Consider the following 6000-nt stretch of genomic DNA (forward strand, 5'->3'; position numbering starts at 1 on the left):
GGTCAAACACAGTTCCCATCTATGTTAAAGCATAGCTCTTTCTGGCTTCTTTCAGAGCTTGTAATCTGCTGCCCTGAGCAGTGGACTGAGAGTATGGAGTCTGAGTAGGCAGCCAAATGTGACTCCCTACTCAGCCTCATGCCCCTGAATTCTGAGGGGTTGCCCCAGCTTACCCCATTGTCAGTGTTTAGATGATAGTGAGGAATGGGATTGAATCGGGAACTCAGGAGAGGGAGACATGAAAATCCCTCTGCATATGCATTCTTGCTTAGCCACAATCTGGGCTAGCTGGCTTGCCCTGTCTAGCTAGGTTCTTTGTACATAAGTTGCAGGTGAGGCTGGCTACCTTGACACCCATGCCTTGAGACTACTATAGGTGAGCTCTGAGCACACACAGACACACACAGACAGACCGACACACACTCACACACACACATTACTGTCAGGTCTGGTAGTACAGCATATGGTTAAGGCTGGGGCTGTATGGGGTCTCTGGGCATGAGAGCTGCCGCCTTACAATCTCTACAATCCAGATTTGAACCTGTCATCAATGAACACAGTGTAGGAGGTTTTTGACTTCTGGTCACTTTCCAACTCATCTATTTCTCTTCTCACCTACTCTGTCTCTAACTCTCACACACTCTGTATTCACTCATTGATATTTCACTTATATACTTATTTTACTGACAGGGCCAGATATACAAAGAGAGTTACCAGAGAACTGCTGAGCTCTGGCTTGTTTTGTTGGTGATATCACCTAGGCTACTGGAGCCACAGCTTTGTAAGTCTCTCTGATACAAACCATATTCTGTCTCCTCATATCCATGGCAGTAACTCTCAGACTTTATAATAAATAAATATATATATATATTTGGCATTTTTAAAATTGTCGACCTATGTAATTGATCTTTATCAGAATTAACACATTTATAACAGCTTCCTTTTTCATTAATAATTAGCCACCTAGTTGGAGCAGGATTCAGTACAATTATAAATAATAGAACCTTCCAGTAGCATTACTAATAGCATTTCTATCAGCATCCTTATTGTAATTATCATAGTACAGAAACTTGCCTCCTTTCTCTAGTGTAAGCTTCAGTACATATGAGTTTCTTTTCATTCTCCTGACATCTTAATTTCCCTGGACTCTGAAGTGTCTCGGGATTTTTGAAGCAGCCCTCTATTTCTCAGCAGATGGTTTCCATTTTCTTTTCCATTTTGTTTTTATTTTTTATTTTTTTCAAATCCTCCTAGATCACCCCCGTTTATTTCTATATTTATTTATTTATTTAGTCCTATATAACAAGAGGGGTCATTTATTCTGCTTGATAGATTTTTTTCTTATAATTGAAAGGAAGTTTGCACTCAAAATACATTTCATGTTGTAAATAGTACACACATATGGTGAAGGCTGGGGTGGTCTGGCGTCTGTGGACATGAGACTGCTGCCTTACAATCTCGACAACCCCGGTTTGAACCTGTCATGTATGAACACAGTGTGGGAGGTTTTTGACCTCTGGTCTCATTCCCACTCTTCTATTTCTCTTCTTGCCTTCTCTGTCTCTGACTCTCACAGGCTCTCACTCACTCTGTCTGCACTCATTAATATTTTAATTATATTCTTATTTTACTGACAGGCCCTGATATACAAAGAGAGTCGCTTGTTTTCTTCACAATTTCACCTAGGTTTCTGCAGCCTCAGCTTTTAAGTCTCTCTGACACAAGCCATACTCTGTCTCCGCATAGCCATGCCTGTATCCCTCAGAGTTTATAATAAATATCCACATACATATATTTACATATATATATATATATATATATATATATATATATATATATATATATATATCAGTCATTTTTAGAATTGTTGACCTTCTTATTTGATCTTAACGCAGAATAACCACATTTATAACAGCCTCCTTCTTCATAAATAATTCGTCACATAGTTGGAGCAGGATTCACTACAATTATAAATTATAAGCCTTCCAGGAGCATTTCAAATAGCCTTTCTATCAATATCCTCATTGTAGTTATCATAGCACAGAACTTGCCTCCATTTTCTAGTGTAAGCTTCAATACGTATGTCTTTCTTTTCATTCTCAGGAATTCTTAATTTGCCTGGACACTGAAGTGTCAGGGAAGTTTTGAAGCAGCCCTCTGTTTCTCAGCAGACGTTTTCTATATTTCTGCTGTAATCAGGTCTTCCTGTGATTTTTGTTTTTATTTTTTTCAAATCCTCCTAGATCATCCCCATTCATTTGCATATTTATTTATTTATTTAGTCCCATATCACATGAGGGGTCATTTATTCTGCCTGATAGATTTTCTCTTAAATTGAAGGGAACTTTTAACACACAATACATTTCCTTTTGCAGATACTGCACACTACTACAACTATTAGTGCACTGTTTTTGACAGTGACATCCAATGCACAATGGATTAGTATTGTATGGCTCTAAAGAATGTTCCCTATTTAACCTACAATGTTTTTAACCTCACAAATATTTATTCTGTTCTTTCTTGGGGGATGAATGGTTTACAGTCAACAGTTACATGTATTAGTGGGCACAGGGGTAATTTTTCCCACTTTCCCTGTATTTCTGTACATCATTTGTAACTTTCTTATACAGGAGAAGGAAACAGTCATAAGTTGAGAGAGCAGGGCCCAAGCAGGAAGAGAGATAGAGAGACAGCTGCAGATCTGATTTGACACTAGCCCAGCTTTTCCCTAGCTGGGTAAGATGTGAGCAGGGGCTCAAAAAGGGGTCATGGGCTTCCACATAGTTCCCCGGCATCTCCAACAGATGTGCCTGCAACCCAATCTCCCTTCGTTGTCCATGTAGCTATTGATCTACTCTAGGCACTTCTCACCTTCATATGCCAGAAACTTAACAATCCTCCCTTCACCCATGAAACTTTGACCTTTTTCTTGAATGCAAAACAGCAACCCCAATCCACGTTATTTCAGGGAAAAGGGTGTGCGTCTCTGTGGGAGGGTGTGTGTGTGTGTGTGTGTGTGTGTGTGTGTAAGTGTACATAAGTGTGTTTCAGTTATGATTACCGCTGTTGTTTCTTTATTCCTGACACAGATTCGTAGGAACTGGGTTGTGCAATGACAAAGGAAGTTTCCACTGCACAAGTGGTTTTTCAAATATGAATGGCACATGGATATTCTGGACACTGCTGTGCATTCTCCCAGGTGGTGCTCAGATGGGTTCTTTCCTTTGCTATTCCCATGCTGTGTGTAATTTTCTGTGTAGACTCAAAGAGGAGTGGCATGGGGGAGCTCAGCTGCATTCTGTTGTGTGTCCACAAGTTGGCAGCAAAGCCCATAGTTGAGTGTAGTGATTCTGTGGAATGAGGAGAACTCGGATTTGTGGATCATGGACAGCAAGGTTGAAATTGACGTAGAGTGCCCTAGACATCTGTTCTTTCCTGTGGGGTGGGGGGATCCCCCATTTGGCTTTGCAAGTGGAAGGGATTTCTCTCTTTGGGATGACTCTACTGTGAGCTTGTGAATCACTGTGCTCAGCTGCATTCTGCTGTGTGTCCACAAGATGGCAGCTCCAGTGTGGGACTAAGGCACCATGGGGCAAGTGCCCTGAGGCACTGGGCTACGAAATTGGAGACAGTGTTTATGGGTGTGCCCCAAGAGCATGGCGAGCCTAGTGCAAGCAGACCGTGTCCTAATGACGGGTCCAGACAGGAGCTGTTGGGTCTTGTTGGCAGAAACAGGGCCTTCAGAGGTCAGCAGACTGTCCCCAAAGGTGAGGGGCCAGTGCATATTCATAGAGACAGCTGGTCAATTAGAGAAGAGGAACATCACCCTTAGGGGCGTGAACCAAGAGCTGGCCAATTAGAACAGAGGAGAAGTTGCGAGGGCGGGACAAAGAGAGCAGCCTTCTGAAGGAAGCCCGCCAATGGGAGCTCAGAGCTGGCCTTAAAAGGTGGGCGAGCTTCCAGGAAGTTCAAAGCAGGGTTCAGCCCAGGGCCCTGCCTTGCAGAAGCTGTCCAGTGCGCATGTGTATAACTCCATTTGTGCCTGTGCCACTGTGGATGTGTGCGTGTGTGACTGTGAGAGTGTGTGTTTGTTTGTGTGTGTGTATGTGTATGTGTGTGGTAGGGAGAGAAAGAGAACAACAGAATCACTGTGGCACAGGAGATTTTGTGCAAAACACTTGGCACATTCTGATTTACTGCTCAATATTGACACCATTGTAGCTCTCCTTGTCCCTTGGACACTATTTTACTTTTCAGATGTAAAGACACTGAAGAGGGAGAGGTTTTGCCCTAACGCTTGCACAGGGAACTAGCAGCTTCCCTGTGTGTGTTGCCAGACTAGGAAACTTGTGGTGCCTGTCCATGTGGAGCATCTCCTGGATGAGTTCCTTCTCAAGCCTTTTTCGCTAGGTCCCATTGGAGCTGCATATAGCTAATGATTTGGAGATTTTACTCCTTTGGACAATTCTTTTCCTGATGCACAGTTTCTCTCCAGGTTTTAGCAATCAATTGTCTGAATGTCATATCGCATCCATTGTAGAAAATGACTACATCAGTCTCTCTCTCTCTCTCTCTCTCTCTCTCTCTCTCTCTCTCTATATATATATATATATATATATATATATATATATAACATGTAGAGGTTTGAAAATATATTTTAGCTAGACACCTGCACAGCTCTGGATTCGGGTAGTAATGCGGATACACCTGGAACTTCTGAGCCACAGTCATGAGAGACATCTCACAGAGCCATTCTTTTACCTCTTGTCACACTACAAATCACTCTCAGCACAAACTACAGCTGGCAAATCATCTACTTCCTTCTTGCTCATTTTTTCCATGGAGTCCTATACCAAAACTGAAAATCAAAGAAGAAATAGACATAGTGCAGTTCCTAGCACACAGGACAGGCTGAGGCTGGACCAGGGAGATGAAATATGCCAGCCTGCATCTTGGCTGGAGCATCACTAAAACTACTTCCAATTTGGAGACGCAAAGGCAGTTTTGGAGAGTGGGCTGCAGGCCAAGTGTTGCTTCTCAGAGTGGGCTAAGGCCTAGATGTTCTAAGTGTAACCTTTCCTCACAAACATAAAATAACTATGCCTCTTGTAAGAAGTATGCATGGGCATGGAGGGTTTGTCATCAGTGCTCTGGGCCAGAATTTCTGTTCTTTTCAGTCACTGTCATTCTGTCTCTCTGACTGTCTCTATGTGCCTTCTTCCCTGGACACTTCCTGGAAGTCAGTGCATGCATCGTGAACTCGGTCTTCCTGGTGTTGATATTTTCCTATCTTTGAACTTTGGATTATTTAGTCTCTTGCATATGGCGTAGTACAGAGGGGAACTGAGGAGACAGCGATCCTGCTGCAGGTAACAGGCATATGTCCATCTCCAGCTGCGGCTATCCACGCTCTCTGCGCTTGACTCTCATTCTCCAGGGCCCTGTGGCTCACACTCAGCCTAAATTCAGCCCTCCTCAATTCCCTGAACCACATTCTTGTCCTTATTCCATGAGAGCCCAAGTGAAGGGAAGTGAAACTCTACCACACTGGCAGACACATTGTGCTTTCCCTCTATTGGGCTGAATGTAAAGGACCTGTGGTACTGCTGGCCACAACTGTGTCCAGCTTTTGAAATCAAAACGGAAGCTTCCAGGGTTCAGAAAGATGGTTTTTGATGGCTGTGAAATGTCTTTTCCAAGTGCCTCCTGGGGTTTCAAATCTTTTTGAAACCTGAAGTTATTTCTTGTATCTATGGAATATTCTCACCACTGGCCCGAAGTCCCGCCCAACTAGGAGCACAGCTATCCCAGGGTCAGGAGGTCTGCCAGCCTGCTAGCTCCTGGAGGGATTCCTGAGTATGTCCTCAGGCCCCAAGTGGTAACAGGTGTTTCCAATTGCAATTATTAGCAGCAGCCAGGCCCCCAGGTGAGGGGCGGTGCTGTGATCTACACTGGAAGCTCCTAATTCATCCAATGGAGGCATCCATCTTCCTTTTGTCT

The sequence above is a fragment of the Erinaceus europaeus genome, chromosome 6, assembly GCF_950295315.1.
Source record: "Erinaceus europaeus chromosome 6, mEriEur2.1, whole genome shotgun sequence".
Taxonomy (NCBI): domain Eukaryota; kingdom Metazoa; phylum Chordata; class Mammalia; order Eulipotyphla; family Erinaceidae; genus Erinaceus; species Erinaceus europaeus.